The sequence below is a fragment of the Protopterus annectens genome, chromosome 17.part0, assembly GCF_019279795.1.
Source record: "Protopterus annectens isolate FY-2018-M chromosome 17.part0, PAN1.0, whole genome shotgun sequence".
Classification (NCBI taxonomy): domain Eukaryota; kingdom Metazoa; phylum Chordata; order Ceratodontiformes; family Protopteridae; genus Protopterus; species Protopterus annectens.
In genome coordinates, this window is record NC_056751.1 from 523,461,900 (window position 1) to 523,478,207 (window position 16,308).

General features: G+C 34.7%; 1 protein-coding gene and 1 long non-coding RNA gene across 4 annotated transcripts in view; one reads left to right on the top strand and one right to left on the bottom strand.

The window, feature by feature from the left end:
* The window catches only part of LOC122791581, a 286,754-nt gene extending 270,656 nt beyond the window's left edge, over positions 1-16,098 (bottom strand). Inside the window, exon 1 of the long non-coding RNA XR_006363171.1 lies at positions 15,987-16,098. This is a non-coding gene — a long non-coding RNA (uncharacterized LOC122791581). The remainder of the gene's footprint in view (positions 1-15,986) is intronic.
* The window catches only part of CADM3 (cell adhesion molecule 3), a 1,289,148-nt gene that overhangs the window by 372,297 nt on the left and 900,543 nt on the right, over positions 1-16,308 (top strand). The gene's annotated exons all lie outside the window — the stretch shown is intronic.

A 16,308-nucleotide genomic window follows, 5' to 3' on the forward strand; every position in this document is an offset into this window, starting at 1 on the left:
AATGCTTATACTCGGGTACCTCATATAACAACTTATTACAATAGCAAATTTGGGTTTAGGTGGACCCAAAAACATAGCTTCATTTTTATCACAATAAATATGTAGTTCTTTGTTTCTAAACCACTTGGATTGTTCAGATAACTATTTATTGAAATTAGTGTAGTTATCTAAATTAGATAAGACAGCTTTAATCTTGACATCATCTGCATATCTTGTCAACCAATAAGATTTGTGCAAAGGAACTAATGCAAGCCCACTGTTAAATAGTACTGGGCCCAAAACAGAATCCTATGGTGTATCCACTGACGTGCTACACCACTCAGAATAAAATGTTGAGACCCTAAGTCTCAGAATGTATTCTCCAACCAGCATGTAATCCATTCAGTACTGTAAAACTTAGTGGCTACATTAAGCAGTGACTAAATAATAATAATGTAATTACGAATATAATCAGATGTATTTGATAAATCCACACACACACACACACACACACACACACACACACACACACACACACATACATACACACACGCATGCGAACATATATTTATCTGGGATCACTACAGAATAATGAAATTCCATAATCCCGAAATTCTGAATCCCGAGGACCAGAATCTCAAGATTGTGGATTCTCGAACATAGTGAATGGGGATTGCTGTATAGTGCAGAATGGGTAATTTGCCATTCATTCCACTGTAGTGTGATCTCGGAGTTGGTATATTTAAGTTGCAGGGGATGTGGGGGGTGCAAGGGTGCTTGCCCCCCTGCATACACATTAGAATAGTTTGTTGTATGTTTTACTCTTTTTTTTATTTATTTTTTTTTAAGTTTCGAGATTCTGGTCCTTGAGATTTAGAGTCTTAGGACTGTGGAATTTCAGTATTCTGTAGTGATCCCATTTATATATATATATATATATATATATATATATATATATATATATATATATATATTTTTTATACACACACATATATATATATATATATATATATATATATGCATATATATATATATATATATATATATATATATATATATATATATATATATATATATAAATATGTGTGTGTGTATGTGTGTGTGTGTGTGTGTATATAATTCCCAGATCACTGCCTTTGCTCATTGTATTATAGAAATCTGTCATTTTATTTAGCATGACTAACTTTTTGGTGAATCCATTCTAAATAGAATCATTGTATACTCCAGATTTCATGTCTATATTCATAATGCCAGAAGGCATAATTTAAAGCATTTTTCAGACACAGAATATGAGCCCATGTCATTTACATGGTGACAGAGGTTTTGTTTAGGCAGCTACATAATGTGCTCTCATATTTTATCTTAGATTGTTTGATACAATTTTTGAACCACTTACAGTTTACTCTAATTTTCAATTTAGTAAGTTATGAATTGCATCTTACAAAAATATTATATTTTTCTTGTTTAACTTAGAAATATGATTGATGTTCTAGTCCGTCATAGAGTGGTGCATGCTTCAAACTCACAATCTTTGCTGTTTTGCATTTTTCTAAACTTTAAAACAAGTCTTCTCAAACTCATCCCAGAAGAAGGTATCAGTCATGAACACACTGTTACAGTCTATGTTATTATGTCCTTTAATTACAGCAGGATCTCTGAGTTAGAGTAAGCATCTAAAGTTACAATTCATATATATTCTGGCTATGTCAAAGTGAGAACTGAAAATCATAGAGGTCTGGGTAACACAAGGTATCAGATGACATAGTTTTAACAATTTTTTGATGAATAATTGTTAGCAACAAATCCAGAAAAGTTGCCTTTCCTAGTGGGAAAATTAATCATTCGGGCCATGATTTTAGTTAGAGCTAAATCATGGAATTAATGTTCAGCCATAGAACAGCAGACTTCTGTATACTGGGAATTGAATATATATTAAAAACAAGATTTTCCATCTCTAGTTTTCCAGTAACATGTTCTGTAAAATGTGGGTGATCTTAGTTCATTTTTGGGTTCCTATTATGGATTATAATATTATTTTTTTTTTCAAAAGAAATGTAGTATTGCTTCCATGATATGTTCAAGTGTATCATCCTTTAATGAATATTTTGATAGCAATGACTCACAGGTGAAAATAATTCTTCCCAAAGGCATTTTGGTTATCAAGTAACAACATTTCTGACAGACAAAGTACCTGTTTAAGACATCCTTAATTAACTTTAATTTGTGGTTCTGTTCCAGAAATTTGGATGGTTGTCATTGTCATCTCTAGCTCCACAGGAGGGAAGTTAAGCACACTTAATGATGACCACTTTGAGCCTGACAAGTTTGTTATGTAAATGCATGTATGCATTTGGAAGAAGACTGTTTTGCTTGTCTTCAGCTCTTACTCGAAGCTGCTTGGCATTGCATAAAAATGATTTATATCTGGTAGATCCTGTTTGAATTAAACTGGGCATTTTTTATGGCATGCTTTAATAAGGCCATCCAGTAATGTTATATATTTTGATCTTTCAAAAACTTTTCATGTCACGCCTTACAGCAAAAGCTTGGTTATCAGATAGGATGTATAAGGTTAGGGTTGGGGATATTTTTCCTGGTGAAAAGATTGGTAATCCAGGTTCCATTTTGGCACCTTCTTTATTTGTCTTTTTATGACTAAATTTCCCAAATTGGGTATAGCATGGCTAAGCAAGTATGCAGGCAATACTATGATTGGTATGCTTCTCAGAAATGTCAGTAAATACAGCGTTCTGAAAAAATACACAGCTTAATTTTCATAAATGGAGTGAGGGCAACAAGATGCTTTTTATTTAAAAAGTAATAGTCTATATTTTTGTCAAGAGAGTAAGAATTACTCTACACAGCTGATCAGATATTCATTGCTAAAAGAAATTTTACTAAAGTCATCAAGATTGTATCAGATGACAATCTGAGATGTCAAGCTTGTGGTACTGTAGTTCTGAGGAATATTCTTCATTCCATCACGAGAAAGTGTTCCTTCCATTGTATGTTGCACTTTATTCTGTGTCAGTTTTCAATGCATTTGCTTGCATTTACAGTATAACAGCTATTAACAAAGTAACCATTTGAAATGCTGGGTCCTGCTAGAGTGAATCTTGAAATATGGAGATTGAATTGCCAAAAAATCAGACTTGCATATACTAAGCCACAGATGCCATTTCTCAGAATATTCCCTTTTTTCCAAGATATGGCGATCTTGGTGTTGGTATATATAAGTTTGGAATGTATAGGGTCTATGGGTAGGGGTGCAGAGGAGTCCCCCCCCCCCACAAAAAATATATATTTAAAGGAGAAGAGCAATTTTTTAAATTCACTCTTATCCTGTGTTTTCTGTGTTTTATGTTTTGGCTGTTGGCACTTGTCATTTCTAGTGCCAACATTTCAATATGAAGCCATTAAGTAACTGAAGAGCATAACAATACCAGGCAAATTTCAGAAATCTGTCATTTATCAGGAAGAGAAAGGTTCATAGATTTGGGACTGTATTCCATTTAGACTTGTTAGCAGATACCTTATATTGCTCTATAAATAGTGAAATAGTGATGCTTTGCAAACTTCATTTTGCTAACAATGTTTACATACCAGAAATAAAAAATATTTTGCTAGTTTTCCACCTGCATCCTCTAAGCTTAAGATTGCATGTGTTTCTACATCTGGGACCAGTTAAATGTAGAATTCTTTGCCACTTTCTGTTAGACAGGCATCTTTACTGCAGTGTTCAGGTCACATTTGGACACCTGGATTGTGAATGCTGCATATGCCTTGTCGTATGGATGGGAAACTCTAGATTAAACTTTGTTAAGGCCTTTAGTCAGCCGTTCTCAATACATTGAATGTTGGCTATTGAACTTTGAAAATACAGGCAGCAATTAGAATTAAAGAACTTAATATAGGAGAAAGTTCAACTGAACTCACTGAGTGGTGATCTCCAGTGATCCTACTAAAAAAAGAGGTGTTTGAAAATAGGAATTACCTTTCAGGAATTAAGACACATATGCAAGAAAACTGGGATTTAAATGTGTGAATTCATAGCAGTATGGATGCTGGTATTCATTCGATTCCAAGAGAGAGACCACAGCAGTAGGAATTGGCGTATTTAATAAGGAGGGAACATTTAAAGTTTAAAACCTTATCAGAAGTGCTCTCATAATGAGGTCATGAAGACCATCTCTCAAGCTCTGATCTTAGTTTGAATTTCTTTAATTCATTTCTCAATCGTATAACTACGGCATTGTCAGAGACAACCAAAATCTTCTATGTGGTACAAGGAACATAATGATTCTGTTCCAAATTTGAGAAAAACATAAACTTGTTATGTATCTCTCTAAAATCAAATTTTATTGTGAATGGCATTCAGAGCATTATGCTAGATTATACAGAGCAGCCACTAGGAGAGAGTGGAAGGAAAGAAATCAGATTTCTAAACATTTCAAAACACTTCCGTCTCTCAGCAACAAACAAACATACAAATATACATAAGTGCACAGGCATGTATGTGCACACACCCACATAAGCAAGGTGAACATTAACCTATTTTTAAATGTGGTAGTGCATCAGAGAATACGTAAAACACTTGCACTGCTGCCGTCTTCTTTCTCTAAGTTACTACTCTTTTAAAGCAGCTGAAGCCCGTGTACTACAAATAATTGACTTTCCGTGTTCTCGACATGAATGTCCAGATTCACCCCTCAGGCTTCATTATCACGGTGAATTACTTGATATCCAATTCTAACACATAGCAGTCAGAGACACAAGTTGCAGTCTGACACCTACAGACTGAGGTATGTCAGTCAGAAACCTGCACAAACATGCTCATAATGCACCAACCAAATGATAATATGTATGTCAAAGAGTTTTATTTATTTATTTATTTGAAGGTGCCCTACAACTGCTTTGAAATTCCATTTTGTCTCAGAAATCTGGTGTATATTGTTCAGGGGCTTGCAAAGTTTTATTATGTAATGAAATCATTTGAAAAAAAAATATTTAATATTTATAATTTAAAGCAATTATATCTGTTTTATTCTTAACTTATCCATTGAAAACTGAAGTAGTCATAGTAGTTTAGCTTTATTCACCATCTTAAGCCAAGAAGTTAATCCTTTCAGATCTTTATTTCCTTCTATTATTTGTTATTACTTCTTGACCTGTGATTTGAAGGTTAAAGTAAAAACAAATAGTTTTGAATCTGTGCGCTATTAGAGTAGCATTACCTGTTATTTGCTTGCCTGCTTCTTAAATCATTTGGAAGCTGGGGCAATTCACTACCTATCAGTACATGGTTCCTTATCATTATCTTGGAGATTTTAAGGTAGATTAAATGTCACTGATTGCTTGTTATTTTTATTAACTTGTCCATTATCTGCAAAAAGGTCTTGTTAGGTGACTGATATATATCCCTCTATCACTATATGTATGCATGTTCATATATGTTTATATATCTATATATATATCTATATCTATATATATATATATATATATATATATATATATATATTTATATATATATATATATATATATATATATATATATATATATATATATATTTATATTTATATATGAATATAGAATTACATATATTGATATACACAATACCTTCAGTTTACCGACAGTCCATTTCCCCAAAAAACAGTTCACCGACACGTCAAATCACAGATACTCTCAAAGCTGATGTTTCCCAAAAGGTAAGTAAACACTTGGCCATCCCGACGGAAGAACTACCCAAAGAAATAAAAGACACTGATGTGGGGGGCTACACCCCCCACACCCCCCTTAATAAATATACCAACTCCGAGAACGCACTACCGTGGCGGGGGTAAGGGGCAACATTCAAGTAGATGCCCAAGTGTTCACTAACCGCGTAACATTTGCTTTGAAAATGTTGGTAATTTGAAGAGTCAGATGAATACGTGTCGGGGAAGTGGACTGTCGGTAAACAGAAGGTAACCCAGATATACTTATCCACACATATACACACACATATATATATATATATATATATATATATGTGTGTGTGTGTGGGTGAGTGTGTGGATGTGTATATCAATATAGAAATAGATATATTACAACTGTATATTATTTGATCCAAAGACAGAATATTTAAATAAAAATAATCTGATACACCTGATGTAAACATAGTTCATCTAACCCACCAAAATTAAAAAAAAAACATGTTTTTGTAGGGGCCTCCTACATTGCTCAAGTAGGTATAACAACTCAATAGTCACACCTCACAAGAAGAAAAGGCAAAACAGTGGAAGTACACCACCAGTTTGCATACTCTAAACACTGTGTTAAAGCAAATTTCAGTATTACTTATAAATGTCCCCACCAGCACTACATCACCATAGTAATGGGTACTAACCTAAAGCTTGCCCTGTCCCCAACCTTAATGCTACAGCTTACTGTAAAGAAAACAGTTCCTGTAACACTGTCACTGCACAAGACACATTCACATATACAAACACACTACAAACACCAAATATATGCCGTTACTTAACCCTAAAATAGCCACACTTGCAAACAAACCTATAAAACACATCTTCTCACCTATTCCTGACCCTAACCCTAACACTCAAGTACTTGTACAAACAATCTCATACCCTCTAAACCCTACTTATGTGGCTTGACAAAACATACCTCAAAATTTGGACCATTTGGCCATCTGTAAGTATGACATAAAGCACCACCTCAGCACTCCGTGACCAAATGGACATTCAACTATAGGTGTGTAAGCCACATATATGTGTGTGTGTGTGTGTGTGTGTGTGTGTGTGTGTGTGTGTGTGTGTGTGTGTGTGTGTGTGTGTGTATGTGTGTATGTGTGTGTGTGTGTGTGTGTGTGTGTGTGTGTGTGTGTGTGTGTGTGTGTGTGTGTGTGTAGATACATGTATAGATATACATAAAGTAAAATCTATATATAGATATCTATATCTATCTATATATATGTGTGTGTGTGTGTGTGTGTGTGTGTGTATATATATATTTATATATATAAATATATTTATATGTATATAAATAAATATATATATATATATATATATATATATATATTTAAATATATATATATATATATATATATATATATATATATATATATATATATATATATATTTTTTTGTGTTTATTTTTTAGGGTAGGTATGGCATGTTGTAGTAGATAACAGAGCAGAGAACCAAGGGAACTATTTTGGTGTAAGAAAGCTGCTGTCACCATATGTTTTATCAGTTTTGATAAGGTAGACAAAAGAAACTGAGTTGCCATTAAACCAGTCTCAATACATGGAATTAGTAAAGCATAGTAGAAGGTGACCAAGGAGGCCACCACTGGAAAAATTGGACATTGTGTTACACATAGGTGACAGTCACACCTTACAGGAAATAGCTGAGGTGGTAGCAAGCAGGACCAGGGATTTGGCAGACCTGTACCAGGGAAAGAATATTGGTATCATTCTAATAAGTATTACCTGTGCCTGTAGCCAGCAAGCTGGGAAGGGAGTGAACTAGAGAGAATAATGACTGTCTCAGCAGTAGATGAGAGAGAACAAGGGAGATGGGATCAGGACTGGATGAACGTTGGTGTAAGAGTCATGGTAGAGAGAGAGAGAGCAGGTGTGTGTGTCCGGGACAGAGTCTATCATACCCAGTATGGCTGAAAGGATGTCTTTTTAATTATCATGCATTGTTGCAAACATAATGGAAACATGCTATTGCAGAAAAATAAATAGGTATACATTCATGAACAAGACTAAAGAAAAAGGAAAAGTGAAAAAGGTTAGCAGCAGAACAAACACACTACCTGGATTGCATTGCTGAGTAGTATTTCCATACACAATAAGAGTATTCATAGGAAAATGTTGATACTACAGTAGTGTAGAAGGGTACCGTCGATGCTGCTGTAATCAGGCAAATATGGGTCAGTGGCAAGAAGGGTTGGAACATAAAAATGCTGGGTTTAACTTGTTCAGGAATAACTGACATGCTGTTCATAAAGGAGACATTCCAGTGTAAGTTTGGGGAGAAGGAGATACTCAATCCCATGAAGGAAGTGAATAGGCGGATAGTGTCAACATGTGGATGTCTACCTTAGCAGTTATGGAAGAGTAATGGTGGTGCTGGTGGACTAGTACAATGCAATGGCCTGAGACGCATCAAGGGAGGAGGATGTAGGCTGTGGAAGTGTATACAACAACCACATTTGAAGAAAAGGGCTATATTGGTGGAAATATGAATCTGCCAGTAGTAAAGTGAGAAGTTTCATGTTCTAGGCATAACAGAGAGTTGGTAGGAGGTTTCTGAGACCTTGAGAAATAGGGTGTTAAGCCAAATGTTGCAGTATTGCACAAAAAGTAAAGTGCTATTTGCTGTAGTGGAGGTCAAGAATATGCAGGGAGGTCCATGTCAAGTTTTCATTATGCTGCAATCTTGCCATCTTCTGGTTCATAATGGGGCAACAATCATGTATACAAATCAGAGGTGATGGTAAAATTGTAGGGTAGTGTGTTATGCTGTGAAGTGGCAGCCATTTTGTTAAAGATGATGTGGGCATCTGGAGGTCAAGTGAAGAAGTAAGTACACTAGGGAATTTATAATGTACTGAGTACTCATGTCTGATGACAAAATACTGAAAAAGCAGGCAAAAAAGGAAGCATGCAACTTCTTAGCAATATGATGACTGTGATTTGAGGAAAATATAGAGAAAATAGTGATGGAAGGAATGGTGTATAGAAGTGTAGGTGGAACATCATTAGTATACAGACAGAAATGTAAAAACTGAGAGCAGTGCAGGTGCTAAAGAAAGATTGGGGAATGGATCAAGATGGAGGACAAACAGTTTTTAAGATATGTTGCCTAAAAGGATGAGAGGAATAGTGTTGGCCAGACTGAACAAGGACAAGCAGTAGTCACAGAAGACATGAAAAGACAAAGAAGGAGACTGAACAAAAATCTCACTTCAGTCTTCTAGAAAAAAAAAACAGGGATGCTGTTATAAGGTGCATGTAGGAGGGCAGAATAAGAAAAGTAGTGCAGATGCAGCAGGAGAGACAGGTAAGAGGAGGCAAAGAGGGAACTTGAGGCGCTGAAGGAGAATAAGGCACATATTTCAGAATGTCTACCTCTTAAAGTCTTCAGAAATCTTCATGGTGTGCTGACAGATTCCCTGATGAAGAACTTTTGAAAGACATTTTGCTCTGAACTGCAGCAGAGCCTGAAAGATGTAAGCTGATGAATGTCACCGATGTAAAAGGAGGGAGCATGAAAATCTATTTTTTAACCTAACAGCATCAAAGAAAGCCAGGGAGACAGCCCTGTATGAAAGATTGTTTGGTTTCCTAGAAGATAGCATTGTCAAGGATAGCATTCAATCTGAGTTTGTCACTGGAAACAGTTAAGCCAAATGTAATGCAGTTTTATGACTGGTATCAGAAGAGCATGAATTATCCTACGCTTCAATGACACATCAAATCAGTCTGCATAGATTGTTAGATGGTACTGAGTACATTGAATAGCACTGGCTACTAACAGTAATTTGTTCTCCAGACTGTTTCTCACCTGGAGTGGCTTCTGTTCAGTCTGCAGCTACATCTTGTGTGTGTGTGGACTTTCTCTTCGTACTCTATTTTCCTTCCCACACCCCAAAACATGCACTAGACAATTTAGCAGATATAAGTTTTCACTGTGCATGTGTGTAGTGCATGTGCGATACAGATGCAAGTCCTGGAAATCTACTACTGTTGCCTAATTATCTAGTAAACTCCATATGTGGCTATGGCTGGCATCTCTGTAGTAGTCAAAAGTAACTCATAAATTTGGATTGATACCACCTGCTGCTAAAAGAACTGCTGGACTGAGTCAGGATTAAAATGAAGCAACCAAATTGATTAGTGTTTGAAGGCTACTGCATTATTCATAGTAACAACATGAGGGATACCAGGAATGAGGATAGTCTGTGGTTTAGTACCTGAGGACTTTATTGTGCCTCTGTGGCTTAGGGTTTATCCTGCCCCCATTACTTTTAGTTATATTTTTTTCAGACAAAAATATCATCGGCTCTATGTAGTGGGTAAAAATAAGTTCAGCAGATGAGAATGGAGAAAGGATTAACAAAGAAGTTAAATAGCTGCCCATTTGAGCTGAAAGCTGACAGTTGTTTGATGTTGACAAATGCAAGTACTACGCTTGGATCATGGCATCCTCTCATGAAGTATCAGCTGTGGGAGGAGGAGCTGATAGAAAAAGAGTAGAATGAGCTACAAATATTGGTCATAGCTTGCCCAAACTTTCAGTAATAGACCAAGGGCAATGCCATTTGCCACCTTAAGAGTGTGGATTGGAAGGGAAATTATATAACAACAGATTAAAGGAGCCAGAGTTCATCTCACTGGCAAACAGAAGGGATGCAGGGTACTGAAGGTTATGCCAAAGTGAAGTGAAGGGAGTCGGCATGAACAAGAGGAGGTATATAATGGGGTGGCAAGAGCAGTGGTAGTGTATTATAAGGACATACATTTGCCTTGATTTGAAAAGATCAGTGGTTATAGATCTATGTAACTGATTATTGAGTTCAAATCCAGGTTTGATTCATTTAGAGGTATTGTCTACCAAGCACAATAATAATGCTAGTAAACAGAGAAACAAATAGAAAGAAATAAACAGTATAAAATAACATTAATTAGACAAATGAAGTAAGAGAGTAACAAATGAATATTTCAAAGACTAAAAACATATTGCAAAAGTCAAATGAATGATTATTTGGATAAATTGAGTACATTTGGATTACTGATAAGTCCAGTGTCAATAATAATAATAATAATAAACAGTATGTAAACTAAAAAGAGACCAGAGCATGTACTGCAACGAAGACATCATTTGGGAGAAAGAGATGAATAAAGTAAGAAGTGTTATGAAGATGAAAGCAGGATATTTTCACAGTGGTTGATGCCTCGTCTCTAAATGTCAGTCTGTAATCAAAATGCATACAAAGACTTTTCACCTTCCTTAAAAAAGCTTGCCTACTACCATTGTAGATTACAATCAGAAAAAGAGTTGGATGGACAATTATGTACAGCTGAGGATGTATTAAGTCACAGGCGGTTAGCAGTCACCAAATTTTGGAAAGATTCCAAGAACTTGTATAACAAATCAACAGAAACATTTTCCAAATGGAAAGGGAGGTAAAGCTGAGTACTAGCATGATGAAGACCTATCTTTCTGAAGAGTTCTCACAGTGGAAGTTCAAACACAAAGAATAATAATGGGCCTAAGTGAAGAATCCTGGATATGTCCAGCTATCATAGGATAAATGGATGAAGAAATAATGCAAGATAAAAGAGACCTGTTCAATAGGAGGTGATCCATTCAACAACAGTATTTGTGGCTTCACAATTGATTTGAAAGTGCTCAATTAAGATGTTATGGTCTAATGCACAAAACCAAGGAAAGATTCAGGAGAATCATAACAGAATAGTGTCACTGATTTCTCACCCCTACGAGGTCATTCAAAACATAAATTGTAGGTAGTCATTCAAAATTCAGATATTGTATAATCTTGCTATTAAGACTGTGGATACCAGATTATAAAATATCATGGATTTGGTGGTTGAGAAATGATTGAAGCTGTGTGCAAACAATCTTCTCAATAACCTTCCCAGAATTTGAGATGGAGAGGGTATGCACAGAGGGAGAATGACTAAAGGAGAACAGGGATGGATGAGAGCTGGAACATAAAATACCCTTAAAAGCTAGAATTAGGAGGTTATCTTCTTCTGCCATCAAGCCAGTGTATTTTAAGGGAAGACCGTGATTCATACAAGTGAATTTGTCATCAGATATAGAAAATAATAGTGGGATTTTTCCAGTCTACAGTGCAGATGTTCTAGGTTATTCCCCATTTTTCATCTCCTCCTAAATTCATAAGGGATTGGATTGTAAGGTAATGCTTTATATAACAGCCATCAACATATTTTCAAAACAAATATAGTCTCTATCACAGCATCTTTACTTTTACATATTCTAACTATTGGTATTTATAGTTTTCAGATCATTAAAATATTCAGCTTGTAGATTTCTCTAATGCCTTCAATTACAAATCTTAGAACCTTTTAATGAATGAGTTAGAGAAACTGCCATGTCATTTAATGAGCAAATGGATATGAGATTAGAACCAGAGCAAAAATTAAAAGAAAAAAAAAAGAAAGAAGGAATGAAAAAAAACTGACTTTCTTTGTAGCTAGAGGATAACTTATTCTGCCCCATATCTTTTAGCATAATGAAATCTCAGTAGAGGTTGAGTTTTGCAGTCATTGCATATTCACAAAGTGGATTACCTTCTTTTTTGCAGTAGAACTTCACTTGATGTTTGATAAAAATCTAAATTTATTTATTTATTTATTTTATTTATTTATTTAACATTTGTTGACCGGGAATGTCCGACTAGGTTCCACAGAGCTTGTTTTCAGCAGAGGCCTGGGGAGAAATGCTCCAGATGCATGTTTTATATTTGCAATCCAGCTTCTGTCACGAAATTTTGGTGAATAATAGAAAATTATATTACTAGATATTGTGAGTCTTCCAGTGAAAGAAGTAACTACAGAATTAAACACTTAGCAAGCAACATGTTCTAGATATCATACTGATTAAAGTTGTTATAATTCAGCACATCATAATAAACGATTACTAGTCAACAGGAAAGAAAATGTTTCGAAGCAACAGCCAGCAGGGTTACTCTTAACCAACTGGAAAGCCATCTTACGTTTGTGTTATGTTGTGGTAGTCAATCCAGGTGAACAAATCTTGTTTAGTGACTTCAAAAAGCAAACTCTATTCTATTAATCCAAAAGAACTTTAGATACTCCAAAAAAGATGTAGTTAAGCAATTTTGTCTGTAACACCCACAGACGTCTTCACAGTCTAAGCCACTATAAACAGCTGAGAAAAACATCTAGAAATGTTTGAAGCTAAATACACAATAAAGCATGAGTTAAGACCATACACCAACTTAGAAATAATATTTATTAAGCATATAGAGTAAAATCTGTGCTGTAAAATGTTCATGGAGTGGCTACTCTTAACTTTAATACACTGTTAATCGAGACAGTAATGTTAATGTCAGGGGGGGTTAATGTGTTTAATAATAATTGCCACCTAAGTTATTTATACTCAAGAATGTTCCCCCAACACCCTCACATTTAGTGAAAAGTTACCTTGTCTATCATAATGAACATATTTTTTTTAAACTGGTACATTGTGTAGAATGCTTATAAAGTACATTATTAGATATTTCTGATGTCATTCAAATACTAATAAATTCTCTGATTCTGCATTCGCTTCATCTTTCCTACATAGAAAGCAACACAGGAAAGGCAGCTGGTCAAGTAAACTGTCACTTTGCTTTTACACTTACAGGCTTTCTGGCAAGCATTGGTTTTGAAAAAACTAGATATTTAGACATAAGGACCATCACCTACATGTCTGCATTGTTTTCAGACCCCACATTTACAGATTTTATTGTCATTGGGTATGTATCAAGTATAACAGACAAGAATACCTTTCATGTTCTTACCCCTTTTGTAAATAAAATCTGATGTGTCCCCTAGTGTCATGCCATATACATCCTTAGTCATGATATTTTTCCAGTTCATTTTTATGATATGAATATTATCAACTGACAAACTTTGATGCATGTATGAAATAAGCACAGCCTTAGAGAATCAATTTTCTATGGCATTAGTACCATGCGTAGGCATAATAACATTTAATGCCCTAAGTATTAAAAGGTGAATGTCTTTTGCTGTGCGACTAGTAACTTCTGGGCTACAACTTCAACTATTTTAGGCACAGACCCTCTGCTAAGAACATCTCTTTCAAATTGTCAACTCTCTTGACAAATACTTCTTCACTTACTAGCCAGGATAGCCTTATAATCTGGCATTTAATTAAATTTCTTTTTTGCCATATAAATTGGCTGCAAGTATAGTATAAGGATACATCTGAGAACACTGTCTTGTTATGTATAGTTGAGCAAAACCTTCCATTAGGCTTTATAAAGAAATTTTACAAAAGTAGTTATAGCTTCCAAGTACTCATAAAATTCTGCTGTTTTCTCATCACCATGCTACAGAATGAATGAATGAATCAATCAATAAATCGAAAAAAAAAAAATGAAAAACTGTAAAATACAATTTAATGTATGGCATGTGGATGTGATTGTAAAACCTGTAGCCTCCCCATTTCTGAAGTTCAATGTCCACATGCTTAGGTCCTGAAGTAGCTCCCACAGCAACCTTTGTGTTTGGTGAAATCTAAAGATAAGACATATTGAGAGAATTATGATGTATGTGTTGCACAGAACAAAAAAAAAAAAAAAAAGAAAAGAAAAAGAAAAAAAAATTGCTCAGGGATTGCAGTAAATAAACCTTCAAGAGCCAAGAACATAGGTCTCATTACTTCAAAAAGAAACACTATATACGACGCAACATGGAATTACCTCTTATTGATTTTAATCAAGCTTTTGTCAAAAAATGTATAGCTAATTGGTACATAAGATGCATGGCTAGAGGGACAAAGGTTTTCAAGCTGCTAAAAATAAATTAGAGAAAAGTGAGGGTTGTCAAAGAGGGGAAATGCTGAGGGCTGCATGTGACCACTGGAGAGATGCTGCATTGAACTCATTCGTAATTCATGCCTTCACTACAAATTTAAATATGAAGGTGACAAATTGTACAGCTATGTTTTATGATTTGTTGAATGTTCAAGAAATGCTATAACACTGGTGAGGCAATAAAATCATTCTAAAATTAGTTTGATCAGTTGATTAAGTTTGCTTATCTGCAAAAAAATAAAAGTAAGACACTGTCTCAGAAAACAAACAGTTTAAATTTCAGGTATATACAACAGCAGCTTAACAAATGCACTGCTAACAGAAAAGATAAATTTGATATGATTATAAAAAGGAATTTTATATTGAGAAAGTGAATTTGAGAAGTAATAGACTGAAAATTAAACTAAATAGTATAGATATATTTGAACAAGTTTTGTAACAGCAAAGATAAATAACATCATGGCCATTGATTTATGATTATTTAAACCAGGGTATACCGTCTTCATGAATTGACATTTTAGGTTGTGTGGCATTTACTGTTATCTTTCTTTTCTGGATGTTAATTATGCTGTCACTCATTAGTATAACTATAAGAAAGGAAAAGTGAAAAAATAAATAAAAACACAGGTTTCACATGCAAAGCTGTACATATATCAACAAACAGGTATTGACACAGATACAATATTCACAAGGAAAGATACTTATTGGGCTTTTCTGAAAACATAGCAATTAACTTTGGATGTTTTATACTGAACATAAGCAAGACCACATTTTGTGTGCAACATTGCATCGTGGCCAATAGAGAATAAGTATTCTGAATAGGACACTACAGGGATATACAAATGTACTATTAAGCATAAGCTGGGTATGTTGACTACAAAATGTACTGTTAGGAAACAAAGGACATAAGTGTTTTGGTTAATGAGACATCCTTCTCAGATGAAGCACTGTCAACTTGGCAGCACTTAGTTTATTTTGTTATTTGAGTCTTCAGAACGTGAAAGTAAATGAAACTGTACTTCCTTAGAAAAAAATGAATCCTGGCTATTCTAAACCGGTATCTTAACTAAAAATTATCCTATAAAAGCCAAACAAAATGTCCAATATTAGAGCTTAAAACCCATCAACTTGTAACAATTCACTTTTAAAAAGTCATCATTTATCACTTGCTTACTCATTTTTTCACTGTTTTTGACAGAAAGAATTTCTTCTTAACTAACCGGAAAAGCCTGATCAAAAATATGTATCAAGTATAAGAGGACCTAAGGATGTGATATAGGTGAATCCTATTTACCTATATCACAAACTCTTTTAAAAAAAGCTACCGTTTGTCATCCATTTGCTACTTCGAACTGAATAAATGCCTTCTTTAGTTTCATTTTCTTACTTGCAGCCGGTATTGGAAAGCATGTCTCCATGTAATGTAGAGGACAGTGGCAAGAAATAAATGTGATGCATATATTCTGTTTCATCTGTACTGTGTCTTGTTTTAGTGCATCCTGGGATTAAAAGAAAAAAATACGAATTAAAAATATGTTTATTAATAAACCATTGGTTCCTACTTTCATTTAAACTTAGTCTGTGCAGGCAGTGAAACAAATTATTCTATGACAGCTATAAGTATTTTCTGAATGTGTATGAGTCTATGACGCATATTATGGGAAACATGAAGATTTTGAATGCATCCATTCAGTTCACATGACTTAATG